Consider the following 14492-nt stretch of genomic DNA (forward strand, 5'->3'; position numbering starts at 1 on the left):
GAGGAAAACAGGGGCATTCTCACCACTATCCTGGCCAATATTTATCCCTCAATTATCAGCACAAAAACATATTACATGGTATTATCACATTGATATTTATGGGAGCTTGCTGTGTTTTCTACAATACAGCTATGTATTGCACATGGGTCATGAGGTGTTTTGTGATATGTGGCTGTGGAAAGCGTTATGAGATCACAAGTCTTTCTTGTATTAAAATAAAAGCCTTTGGTCTGTAGTTGTGTTTTGACTTGCCAGGATGCTTTTTCAATCAGCCTTTTGGAAACACAGGACACCATAACTTTGGCACCAATAAGGTGAGAGTGATTGCCCCTGACATCAAGGCAACTGGGGTGGCAAGTTTAGCACTGCTGCCTCATAGCACTAGGGACCCAGGTTTGATTCCCAGCTTGGGTCACTATCTATGCAGTATTTATATGTTCTTCTCGTGGCTGCGTGAGTTTCCCCCGGGTGCTCGGGATTCCTCCTTCAGTCAAAAGGCATGCTGATTGGGTGCATTGGCCATGCTAAATTCTGTGTACCCGAACAGGTGCTGGAGTGGGGTGACTAGGAGATCTTCATAGTAACTCCCTTGCAATGTTAAAGTAAGTCTACTTGTGACTAATAAATATACTTTACGTGTGACTAAGTATGGCATCGAAGAGCCTGAGCAAATCTAGAATGAATGGGGCTGGGAGAATCATTTGCTGGTTGGAGAGATAACTGGCATAAAGGAAGATGAGTGTGGTGATTGGAGGTCAATCACCTCTGTGTCAGGACTTCACTGCAAGAGTTTTTTTAGAGTAATGTCCTAGGCCCAACCATCTTGAGCTACTTCATCAGTGACCTTCCATCCATCATAAGATCATAAATAGAACGTTTGTTGATTGCATAATGTTGAGCAGAATTTGCAATTCCTTAGACACTGAAGTAGTCCGTGTCCAAATTCTACTACAGAGTAGTAAAATGCAAATTCTAGATATTCCGGATGTGAGTGATCTTAACTGTGACGATGTCTACTGTCAACTCTGAAAATTTATAATAATATGAATCACAGGAGGGAAAGATCTGAACAAGTTTCACTGAACCTCTTGTAATAAGATAAAAGGTAATGCAAAATGTTCTCTAGAGAAAAAACCTGGATTATTTTCGACTCCAGGAACATGTTTTTTATACATTAAGACACCAACATCCTTGTCCTGAAAGAATCTAAACGTCCTTGACATTGCAAGAAAGTTAACCTGAAGCCAAAAGCAAAATTAAATTGTGGTATTGTAGTTCTCTGAGCTTGGAAGAAATTGTGGCAGAAACCTGACAACCGTTTTTTGGCAAGCTTCGTCTGCTCAGATTATAGAACAAGAGGCTCCATTTAAGTGTTGGATAAATTGTTATTTAGCATAATCAACTATCCCACTGTTGAGTGGATGCAATGTTTTGAGAAAAAATTGTAGCTACCTAATTTAGTAAATTTGATCAGTGCTTTCCCAACTTGAGGTAGGGCTCCCTTGAGCAATTGTTTGCTTTTGTGTGCTACGCAGATCTCTCAGAACATAAGAACATAAGAAATAGGAGCAGGAGTAGGCCATCTAGCCCTTCGAGCCTGCCCCGCCATTCAATAAGATCATAGCTGATCTGAAGTGGCTGAGTTCCACTTTCCTGCTTTCTCCCCTTAATTCCCTTGTCTGTCAAAAACCTATCTACCCGTGTCTTAAATATATTTAGCGAGGTAGCCTCCACCACTTCAACAGACAGAGAATTCCAGAGATTCACCACCCTTTTGAGTGAAGAAGTTCCTCCTCAACCCTGTTCTAAACTGCAACCCCCCCCCCCCCCACCCATCTTGAGGCTGTGCCCTCTAGTCCTGATGTCCTTTCTGAGCGGAAAGAATCTCTCTACCTCTACCCTATCCATCCCTTTCATTATCTTATACTTCTCTATAAGATCCCCCCTCATCCTTCTAGACTCCAACGAGTACAGACCCAGTCTATTTAATCTCTCTTCATAGTCTAATCCCCTCATCTCCAGTATCAGCCTAGTGAACCTCCTCTGCACTCCCTCCAAGGCCAAAATATCCTTGTGCACGTGCGGCGACCAAAACTGCACGCAGTACTCCAGCTGCGGCCTCACCAGTGCCCTGTACAGTTGCAGCAAGACCTCCCTGCTTTTATATTCTGTCCCCTCGCTATAAAGGCCAGCATCCCATTCGTCGTCTTGATCACCTGCTGCACCTGCAGACTGGGTTTTTGCAACTCATGCACAAGGACCCCCAGGTCCCTCTGCACCGTAGCATGCTGCAGCTTTTCTCCCTTTAAATAGTAATCCCTCCTACTATTATTTCTGCCAAAGTGGATAACCTCACACTTGCTAACATTGTACTCCATCTGCCAGGTCCTCGCCCACTCGCTCAGCCTATCCAGATCCCTCTGCAGACTTTCCACACCCTCCGCACAATTTACTTTTCCACTCATCTTTGTGTCATCAGCAAATTTCGTCACGCTACACTCAGCCCCCTCCTCCAGATCATCGATATAAATGGTAAATAGCTGAGGCCCCAGCACCGATCCCTGCGGCACTCCACTAGTCACCAACCGCCAATCAGAATAGCACCCATTGATACCAACACTCTGCCTCCTATTAGACAGCCAATCCTCTATCTACGCTAACACCTTACCTCCATGCCCCCTAACCTTCTGAAGCAACCTTTTGTGCGGCACCTTATCAAACGCCTTTTGAAAATCGAGAAACACCACATCCACCGGTTCTCCTCTGTCTACCGCACTAGTCACATCCTCATAGAAATCCAATAAATTCGTCAAACACGACTTCCCCTTAACGAATCTGTGCTGCATCTGCTCTATCAAACCATTCTTTTCTAGGTGCCTCGCTATTTCTTCTTTGATGACGGATTCAAGCATTTTTTTCTTGTCTAGCTTGTCTAGATTTTTCTTGAGGTTTTCTGCCATGCCTTTGTTAAATACATGATGCGTTTTACATACATTTGTTTGGTTTACAAATTAATCTAAGAATCACCTAATTGGCAGATCTCACTTAGGATAAATCAAGGTTTTCCTTTATAAAAGTATGATGTATGGAAACTACTGTTACCAAAAATTGTTTTAAAAAAAAAGTACTTGATGTCGCTGATAGGAATATCTGTTTTATTTTTCTCCTGGCTTTGGATTATTAGGAACACGATGGCATAGTGATTAAGTTACTCAGCTAGTAATCCAGAGGCTTGGGCTAATACTGTGGGGACAATGGATTCAAATCTGATCATAGCAACTGGTAGAATTTCAAGTTCAATTGATAAAATCTGGAATTAACGAAATCATCGAGCATTGTAAAATTCCATCTGATCTGATGCGGGTTTAGGAAAAGAAATCTATCCTTGAATGCCCTCTTAAAATGGAGCAAGCAAGCCACTCAGTTGTATTAAACTGCTACAAAATGAATGAGACAGACCACCTGGCATTGGCCTGAGCACTGGAAACAATGGTGACAAACCTAGCCCTGTCAACTTTGCCTTTCTCCGTACTAATATCTGGGGGTTTGGGCACAAGTCAAACAACAGCCTGTCATTGTCTGTCAGGCATGATTCAGTGAGTATAACAATCTGTGCCCAGAGACACCCCCCCTCCACCCTGCTCACCCCCCGCTCCATGTTGAACACCATTTGGAAAAAGCACTGAGCGTGACAAGACTATGGAATGTATTCTGGAGGACTTCAATATCCATCAGCAAGAGTGGATCGGTAGCACTGGTGCTGACTGAGTCCCAAAGGACATAGCAGCTAGACTGGGTCTTTGGCAGGTAGTGAAGGAATCAAGAGATAAAATTCTACTTGATCCTATCCTCGTCGATCTACCTGTCACCAATGCATCTGTCCATAACCAGTGCACAGTTCTTGTGGGGACAAAATCCTGTCGTCTTATTGAGGTGACCCTCCATCATGTGTGGCAAACTCTCACTGCTGCCAACTCAAAACTGAACATCCCATGAGCTACTGTGCCATCAGCAGTAGAATTGTATTCAATTACAAAGTGTGACCTCGTGGCGGAGCCTATCCCTCTCTCTACCATTACTGTCAAGCCAGGAGATCAAGCACGTCCTTTGAAGGAGATCAGATAACATGCCATCGTGACAGCACCAAACAAACCTAAAATTGAGCTGTCAACTTCGTAAAGAATACTTGTGTACAAAACAGCACAAGATCTCAGCTTTGCATCCTGCTACATCCAGCCGTGAATGATGGTGGACAATTAAGTCACTGAAGGATGAGGCTTCAAGTATTCCCCATGTTCAATGATGGGGAAGCCCAGCATATCAGTACAAAAGATGAGGCTGAAGTATTTGCAACAATCTTTGGCTACCTCTTGAGGCACAAGATCATCCATCATCCTTGGTTCAAATGTAGACAAAACAGCTGAACTCCAGAGGTAAGGTGAGTGTGACCGTCATTGACATCAAAGCAGCATTTGACCGAGTATGGCGCCAAGGAACCCTGGCAAAACTAGAGCCAATGGGAGTCAATGGGAAAACTCTGCTGGTTGGAGTCATACCTCGCATAAATGAAAATGGTTATGCTTGTTGGAGGTCAGTCATCTCAGCTCAGCAGAGAAGGAGCAATGTTGGGATCTTGCTACTCTTTATGACTCTCCCAGATGAAATTTCAAGCCATCAGAGGAGCATGGCGAGCAGTTTTTAATCCGCCTTAATTACTTTTCTTGGGTTATTGTCAATAAGAAGTTAATTAAAACAATATAAATTCAACTCTGTGATCAGTAACTTTTCAAACATTTTTCTACCTTGGCTATTCTGTAGAGACTGATGGAGGTTACAAGAAGAGGTTTAATGTAGTATGTTAGTACTTTTTGATAACAGTATGGTTTTTGTACCTAGTTGAATCTGCACGAATTTATGTTGCACAATAGTTTCATGTTGAAGTGCATATTTCTGTAGAGCATTTTAAGAGTTTTGTGTACTGTGGATATCAGCATGGGGATCACATTCTTGTGAAATTAACGATTGATTTTCACATTTGCACTGGACAAGGCATATTTGCCCTCTGTAAAAGTTGCTAAGAGAAGACACCTCCAATGGTCACCCTTTTTCCTTTTTAAAAGTCTGATCATTTTAAAATCTGTTTCTTTAATCTGAAAATAGATACTCATTATGGTGCTTTCACTTGGAGCAGATTGTATAGAAGGTTACCAAAGTTGAATTGCTGCCAGTTCTTATTTTCACCAACCTTTGTTCTCCGACAAATGATTGAAGACTCCTTCCCACCTTTCGTTGGCCTTGGTGTTCTTGGTTACCCTGGTAACAAGACTAAATCAATATTTTCTGTAAATGCAGAGTAGCTTGGGTCTGATGTGTTGTATGACAGCTGAACCCTTCAGGGTTTTAGTAGTGGATGGCATGTCTGTGGGCAATAATACATGATTCCAAGTGGAGAATGTAAATTGCAGAAGACTGTGTAACACAGCAGATTGCAGTTCCAAGGGGCTGTATTAACATTGGTGCTTTGACCTGCATCCTAATTTACCAAATTTCTGGTATTTGTATTGTCACTCTTGAGAAGTGACGAGCAAAGGACGCAAAGTAACCTCTGATCTTAATGCAGCAGTTTAAAGGATGCGGCTGTTCAAAACTGTGCAGTAGGTGGTACCACCAGAGTTAAAACAGCTTGCTTCTTTTTTCTTTAAAGTGGCAAAAAGTTACTGAATTATGCAGTATTATTAATGACCAGATAGCATGGTTTGACATGCACACTATCTAGTAATGGAGTGTTACCCGTGATTGAACGGAGGAGCAGGAGTAGGCCATTCAGCCTTTCAAGCCTACTCTGCCATTTAGTTAATTTTATGGATGTTCACCTCGTTTCATATCCTTAACACAAAAATGTATTGCCTTATTTGCCTTTAGTTTTTGGAAATTGAGCTCCAGGTTGTGCCAGGCGCATAGAAAAAAATTGTTCCTGATTCCAGAGTGACATTACACTACTATCTGAAATAGAATACATATGGTAGTAAATTACTATTTTCTACACTTTCGCAATGGAGCAAGAGGATGAAATACTATTGGCAACAGAGAAACTGAAATTAATCCAAGATGTTCTTCCTCCTGTGTAAGTAAAAGGAATTATGGTATTGAAGAAAATAATGGGACTTAGGGAGGAACCTTTTTTTTCTTGTATTTGATCTAATGGGTAAGACACGAGGTGTGGGCATCACTAGTTAGGCCAGCATTTATTGCCCATCCCTAATTGCTCTTAAGGGGTGGTGATGAGCTGCCTTTATGAACTGCTGTAGTCCATGTGTTATGGGAATAACCACAAGTGCTTTTGGGAAGGGAGTACCAGGATTTTGACTTGGCAAGACTGAAAGATTTGGGTGGCACAGTGGTTGGCACTACTGTCTCTCAGGGACCTGAGTTCAGTTCCAGCCTTGAGTCACTGTATGTGCTATTAGAAAGTGATTGTCAAGTTCTGCACATGAAGATGGCCTCAAACACGATCTTGGGTTCATGTCACACTACGTGTAACCCTCCTCACCATTTGGCCTGGGCTTGCAAAATCCTATTAACTGTCCTGGTTTAAGACAATTCATACCTCTTTAACCTGTGATTGTCCCCTCTCCACTTGCATTGTCTGAACCTATAAAAACTTGATTACCTGTAAAGACTCGCAAACCAACCATTATCTTGCAATTGAGTCTTTGCCAATATATGCCGTGTTTGTGAACTCAACTCTCCACTCATCTGATGAAGGAGCAGTGCTCTGAAAGCTCATGATGCCAAATAATTCTGTTGGACTTTAACCTGGTGTTATGAGACTACTTATTGTGCCCATCCCATTCCAATGCTGGCATCTCCACATCGTGTGGCGTCTGCACGTTCTCCCTTTGTCCGTGTAGGTTTCCTCTGGATGCTCTGGTTTCCCCCTACAGTCCAAAAGACGTGCTAGTTAGGCGCATTGGTTGTGCTAAATTCTCCATCAGTGTACCAGAACAGGTGCCAAAGTATGGCGACTAAGGGATTTTCACAGCAACCTCACTGCAGTGTTAAGGTAAGCCTACCTGTGACACTGATAAATAGATTTGAAAGCTATTTGAGGGTGGCGCACAAACAGCGGGACTAGGGGGTGCATTTTCACTTACCTCTGAAAGTGATAGGAAAAGTCAGTAAGGCAGTTAAGAAACCTGTTAGGATGTGTGGCTTTATAGATGGGGTACTTTTATAGACAGAGCACCACATTTTAAGAAGGATGAACAAGGCCTAGGAATGGGTTAAAAAAGGATGACAGCAAGGTTGAAGAAGTTTATATGTGAACCAGATGGGTTTTTAATGATGAGCTCTAGTAATGCAACATCGCCTAGAAAGCAGACCTGGAGCAAAGCAGTGTGAAGCAGGATAGCAGTGGACCAGGCTAAGGTCTGAGCCAAAAAATGAATGCGGTGGGGGGGGGGGGGGAAACTAAGTCATGTCACAGGATGAGAAGTTGCGTGGGGTGAGTATACTGGTAAGCTTTTTCATTATCTGAATATACTGTAAAGTAAGACATGATTAATTGTGGATCCAGAACTGGCTTGCCCGCAGAAGGCAGAGAGTGGTGGTAGATGGATCTTTTCCTGCATGGAGGTCAGTCACCAGTGGAGTGCCCCAAGGATATCTTCTGGGACTTTTTGCTGTTTGTAATTTTCATAAATGACCTGGATGAGGAAGTGGAGGAATGGGTTTGTAAGTTTGCTGACGACTCAAAGGTTGGTAGTGTTGTGGATAGTTTGGAGGGAAGTCAGAAGTTTCAGCGTGACATAGAAAGGATGCAAGACTGGGCGGAGAAGTGGCAGATGGACTTCAACCCTGATAAATGTGTAGTGGTCCATTTTGCCAGGTCAGATGGGATGAAGGAGTATAATATCAAGGGTAAGACTCTTAGCAGTGTAGAGGATCGGAAGGACCTTGGGGTCTGGGTCCATAGGACTCTTAAATTGGCCTCTCAGGTAGAGGATGTGGTTAAGAAGGTGCATATGGTGTACTGGCCTTCATCAATCAAGGGATTGAGTTTAACAATCGGGAGATAATGCTGCAGCTTTATAAGACCCTGGTCAGACCTCACTTGGAGTACTGTGCTCAGTTCTGGTCGCCTCATTACAGGAGGGATGTGGAAGCTATTGAAAGGGTGCAGAGGAGATTTACAAGGATGTTGCCTGGATTGGGTGGCATGCCTTATGAGGATAGGTTGAGGGAGCTCAGTCTTTCCTCCTTGGAGAGACAAAGGATGAGAGGTAACCTGATAGAGGTGTATAAGATGTTGAGAGGGATTGATCGGGTGGTTTCTCAGAGGCTTTTTCCCAGGGCTGAAATGGTTGCTACAAGAGGGCACAGGTTTAAGGTGATGGGGAGTAGGTACAGAGGAGATGTCGGGGTAAGTTTTTCATTCAGAGGGTGGTGGGTGAGTGGAATCGGCTGCCGTCAGTGGTGGTGGAGGCAAATTCGATAGGGTCTTTTAAAAGACTTCTGGATGAGTACGTGGGACTTAACAGGATTGAGGGTTATAGGTAAGCCTATTAGGTAGATATGATTGGCGCAACTTGTGAGCTGAAGGGCCTGTTTGTGCTGTAGTTTTTCTACGTTCTATGTTCAATCAGTATTAAAACAAAACCTGAAGCCAGTTTTACAATTTATTGTAATCATTTCTCAATAAATTCATTAGATATAGTGAATAAAGTTTAAAATTAACAAAAGACGATAATGCTAAAGAGTTCTTTTTTCAGTGACTTAAAATCCAATGTATTTAGAAAATAGGAGCCAAGCTAGAAATGAATGTGCCTATAAAATAAATTGAAGTTGGCACAAAAGAAGCAGCTGAATGGGTGTACCTGGTGAGTCTTAAATTTGAGTCTAATAAAGAAAGAAATGCCAGGCCACTTCCTCCCCTTGGGAACTCTAGGATAGTTCTCATGTCCTACACCTCTAAATGTACAGTAGGTGTCATCAGCTGCAGCTTTCCGAGCTTTCACAGCACCTGGTATCACTGAGGTATATTCATGAGCTAAAGTGCTAGGTAGAAAGTATAGATGTGGCCACCCCATAGCTAAAGGGTAGACAGAGAATAAAGGAAAGAATGTACAGCAGGAAGTCTGGTTCTATGGGAATTGGAATCTTAATAGGCAGGTTGCATCTGAACAGATGCAAGACCAATCTCCTTGCTGAACAATTGACTTGCGTTATTGAGGGAAGGGTTTACACTAGTTTGGCAATGGTTTGGTAATTGGAGAGGAATATTGAGGTTCACAGAATTCCGAGCAACAAAATAGGAAATAGTACGGTAGGGCCATTGTGTGAGGGAATGTAATATGTTCCAAATTAAGCTTACTGTGCATGTATGTAAACACAATGTGGCAAATAAGTTTTCATAATTACTCGTATTTTGTTTGATGTTTTCCAGTTCCGTGTTAGTGTATTGAAAATAATTAAATCCTAGAGAGGTACAACTGCCCCTGCTCTAGAAAGTTTGATTTTTCAGAAATTAAAATTGAGGAAAGCCATCAAAGTCCCTTTAGACAAGGATATTGTATCATCCTTCTCCATCGCTAATAATAACTACCGGAGAGGAGAAAAACTTGCGTAAAAGTTTAGAAAAAAGTTGAGAAAATTCCTCCTCTGTTCCCTTAGACAAACCAAGCACTAGAAGATTTTAACTAACCACGACCCATCACTACGCACATGAAACAGACCCTTCTGTTCAAAATATCTAATTACTTGGGAACATAGACCTTTACAGACTGATGAAAGGTGCATGCATAAAACATTGTAGTCTGTCTTTTCTCTTTACAGATGCTAACTGACCTGGTGGGTTTCCAGTATCATCTGTTATTTCAGATATCCATTATTAATGAATTCCCTTTTCTTTATTGTTCCTGTCATTACATATTGCCAATTTAATGTATAAGCTAACAAGTACAGTTTCTGCATCATACAAAGAGCTTAACGTGACATTTTTGTATCGAAGAGCATCAGTAGCAGATGTTGTATGTTACCTAAGTTTCTAAAATTCCCATAAATAAGTTGATGTTGAATAATTCCACGATTCTGTATTTCCAGTCCAAGAATTTTCTTTGATTTTTATTGACATAAAAGCGCAAGCTGCGTGTCAACAGATTGTTGAACAGGACTTCATGTGACAGCAGCACTTGTGAAAATGCAGAACATGGAAGGCATCTAAATTCTATTCATGTAACGAACATTTTACAGCTACATTTCCATACCCACTGGCCCTTTGCTTTACTTCATGCAGTCATGCAAACCCTCAATATGATATAATTTTGTAATATGACAAATTTTGCAGTAAAATATGATCACCTGTTAGAAAATTAATCATTAATGACTAAGAACTAAAATTATGCATGCAATTTTAAAAATGTTTAATGGGATTTGATTTTCTGAAGTTATTAATGATACAAAAGCAAAATTCATAAGGTTGTTTTGGGATATCTCTAAGTTAGGGTAAAATGGAGCCATGAAAGGAATCATATGACTGGCTTCACAACAAGCCTGAGTGGTTTAGTTGCTGTGGGGACTAGTGGGGCCCATGAGAAGAGACTTGTTGGGAAGGTGTGAGATATTCACACCTGTGAATAATGGGCAAGAGTATCTACCCTGGGTAGACTGTTGGGCTCCAAGTCTTGGAGTTGTTAGGAATGATGAACTTAAACTGTTATACTTTAAATTGGCTATTTAATTCCAAGATACAATAGAGTTAGGGCTCTAGAACATAGCTAATTATAATTTCTGCAAGGCCCATATGATCTGTGTTGCCATATAGATGGGCATTTGAGAGGGGAAGAGTCAATTGAAAGACATTGTAGTATCAGGGTAAAGGGTTCCCTAAACTTGCACTATATCCCACAGTCCCAAGTCATTTTGGAAGAATCTGAATACGGAGGGCAGGTGATAGAGGTGGTTGGCCCTCTACCTGAAGCGGAGAAAATCTTGACTGATATGCAAACTATGAATGGGAGTCCTCACTCAGATTGAAGAGTCCTGCTACTGTCCTCCAGGATGGGGGTCTCATGGCTGGATTGCCCCTTCCAGCCCTGGCAGACCTGAAGATTACCTCTACCATGGTGAACTCAGGCAGCCTTGTGATCAATATCTATATTCCTACTTAACGATCTAAAGGAGGCTGGAAGATTTGCCTGAATTGAGTTAGAGAGGAGGAATCTCCAAAGTAACTGTTTTGATGAAAGTCAGTTCTGGGATTAGAAATAACCAACTGGGAAAAGGAAAAAAGAAGCAGGTAATGGGGAATCAGGGTAGCTTTGGGACTGGTTCTGAGAATAAATGCCTACCACAGGGACAGTGTAAAGACCAAGGATGTTTGGTTATTTTAAAAGTTAAATGGGCAAATGTTTCTGTAATTTAGAATTTAATTTGCCTACAAAAATAGTGTTCACTCAATGTTACTTTTAGTTTTATTGCAGTAGAAGTGTTAAAACTTGAAATCTTCTGGGGTCATCTTAGTCGGTTACTGAAATTCAAATATCTTTTTAAAAGTTATTGCTTCCTCCAGAGATTGTATGTAGCACAAAGTTTCAAAGTGGAACAACTTTAATTGCATTTCCCAACAAAGTTGCAAAGTGCTTTACTTACAGCGCTTATTTTTAATGAAGACGTAAGAAATAGGGGCAGAAGTAGACCACAGGGCCCCTTGAGCCTGCTGTGTCATTCAGTATGATCACGATAGATCTTCTGCCTCCATGCCAGTATCCTGCCAGTTCCCCATATCTTTTAATTCCTTGAGGTGCCAAAAGTCTGTCTCTGCCTTGGATGTATCATTGTTGAATACATCCGTATCTTCTGAGGTAAAGAATTGCAAAGATTCACAACTGAGTTTCTCCTCACCTTAATTGGAAATGATTGATTCCTTATTCTGAGACTGTGCCTGCCCCCAGTTTTTGGTCATGGTAGAAGCCACATGGGGGGACCTGTCCTGTTGAAAGTGTAAGTTGGCAACTAAATAGCTGTTGGATCAGTTATGCTTTTAGTTTGTCACAGTAAAAGTTTTGAAATTTGAAACATTGTAGTGTGATCCTTTCATCAGTTACTGGAAATCAAGCATCTTTTTTAAAAGTGGTCAGTCTTATGGGTTCCATAAGAATATATTACATTGCAATGGGACATTTATTTCTAAAGCATTTAATCTATTGGCTTGATCTTGACTGCACTCATTAGAACACAAGAGCATTAGAAGTAGGAGCAAGAGTGGGTAATTCAGCCTCTCAATACTGCTCCACCATTCAATACAGTCATGGCGGGTCTCATCTCAGTCTCAACTCCACGTTCTTGTCCTTTTTCCATAACCCTTCAACCCATTACTAATTAAAAATCTATCTATCTCTTCAAATTTATTATGGGGGTTGAAGAGATGGAATACATCATGACAATAGAAACAATTTGTCCTCTGATGGGAGGACAGAGGGTAACCTTGCAACTGATTGCATCCTCTGACTAACAACTGGGAACACAGTGAGAGCTGTCTGTGCAATTCCAAACCATAATTCCATGGTTTCTTTCTCTGTAATCAAGAGCCACAGTTCTAGCAATCTACTGCTTGAGTGCCACCCTCTGGAAAGCTGAGATGCAGGCTACAGCTGTAATTTCCCTACACCTGTAGAACTGAAACTAGGATTAAAATTTTTAAAAGCTAATTCACTGCACAGAGCCGCATTGAAGCAACGTTGTACACAATTGTACATGTGAGGACTGAACTGGCAAAGAAAGGAAGGTGTGAGAAAGTGTGCCTGCAGCAACTGTTGTGCTGATTAACTTGAGTGGAAATTTTCCTAACCACAGATGAATGCACGTTATGAGTATGGGCTGTATAAGCAGTGTGAAATGTACCACAATATGGTGGAAAATGCTGTAGGAAGAATGTGATTGACTGTACAATTGATCTTTATGTCAAATATGTTCAGGCACTTAAGATGAAAGGTGACCTTTTCTCCCAGGATGCAGTCATGTTGAATTTTAGATTCATCTCTTTTTGGGTACTTGTACACAGCCTTAGTAACACTCAAAGATGATATCAGTAATCCTCCGCAGGATGAGCGAGTACCAAAATTACTTGCAAGAGAAAAGTACTTATTTGATTTTGGACTACGCCAATTTTGGTTAACTTGGTGGACTGGAACTCAATCATACCAAATTTTTAGGCCCTTGGCAATTCCCTTGTTATTTGAACAAAGTTGCATTCTAAGGAATGAAAAAAAACATTCCTGGAGATGCTCATTGGGTTGGGTAGCAACGGTGGAGAGAAACAGAGTTGATGCTTCAGGTCAGTGGTTGATTGAGATGCCATGAACCTGAAATGTTAACACTTACTCCACAGATGTTGCATGGTCTGGTCAACATTTTTAGCACCACATGTTTTTATTTCAGATTCCCAGCGTCTGAAGTATTTTGCTTTTGTATATACCTAGGCAACTGGCAAAAGAACAAGTGGTGACACAGCAAGTTGTGACTTAGAATGCATTTTTTTACAAGGGGGAAGCTGATTTGGTGGTAACTTTCAAAAGGGAATTGAATAAGTACTTGAAGGAGAAATTATGCAGGGAGCTGAGGGAAAAACGGAGTAGAACTAATTGGATACTTTTGAAATATAGAAAGTATTCCCGCTCACTCTTCTAAACTCCAGTGAATATAATCCTAATCAATTTAGTCTCTCCTCATATGACACCTGTCATTCCAGGAATCATCTTGGTAAACCTTTGCTGTATTCCTCTATAGCAAAGACATCCTCCTTCAGATAAGGACATCAAAACTGTACACACTACTTCAGGTACAGCCTCACCAACACCCTATATAATTGCAGTAAAATATCCTTATCCCTATACTCAAATCCTCTTATGAAGGTCAACATGCCATATGCCTCCTTTACTGCCTGTTGTACCTGCAACTGGTGCATGAAGTCACCAAGATCTTGCTGAGTTTCCAACTCTCAATTTGCACCCATTCAAGTAATAATGTCTTCCTATTATTGCCACCAAAGTGAATAATGTCAGATTTATCCATATTAAAATGCATCTGCCATGCACATGCCCACACACTCAGCCTGTCCAAATCATGCTGAAGCATCTCTGCATCCTCCTCATAGCTCACCGTCCCACCTAGCTTTGAAGAGCTAGCACAGGCACATGTGCTACATAGCTGTACTGTATTATGTTTTGCTTTTGAACAGAGCTAAAAAATTAATTTCAGACCTTCAGTGGTCTCTGGACTGAAGGTTTTAACAGCCCTGATTAAGGAGATCCTGCTGGGCCATAACTCTTCACTGCTGCATTCCTCATCTGGAGTGTAATCATTTTGGGCCTCCAGTTTGCTGCATGCTTTGAATTGGCAAAATGAAGCACACTGCATTGTGTATGTATGAAAATGGTTTATTGGTTGCATATTCTTGCAGAATTTTCTGATCTGTGAACTTGGTGTAACTCAAA

The 14492-nt window shown here is 41.4% G+C and overlaps 1 protein-coding gene across 2 annotated transcripts in view; it reads left to right on the plus strand.

Moving 5' to 3' along the window:
• dipk2ab (divergent protein kinase domain 2Ab) overlaps positions 1–14492 on the plus strand; it is a 225145-nt gene that overhangs the window by 66113 nt on the left and 144540 nt on the right. The window contains exon 1 of one of the 2 annotated variants that reach the window (XM_080185962.1): positions 6059–6124. The exons of the other annotated variant lie outside the window; for it this stretch is intronic. The gene's annotated coding sequence lies outside the window, so the exon portion shown is untranslated. Of the gene's footprint in view, positions 1–6058; positions 6125–14492 lie in introns of those variants that run through there. 2 annotated transcript variants of the gene reach the window in all.

Source organism: Carcharhinus amblyrhynchos, chromosome 3 (assembly GCF_965287045.1).
Source record: "Carcharhinus amblyrhynchos chromosome 3, sCarAmb.v2.hapA, whole genome shotgun sequence".
Classification (NCBI taxonomy): Eukaryota; Metazoa; Chordata; class Chondrichthyes; order Carcharhiniformes; family Carcharhinidae; genus Carcharhinus; species Carcharhinus amblyrhynchos.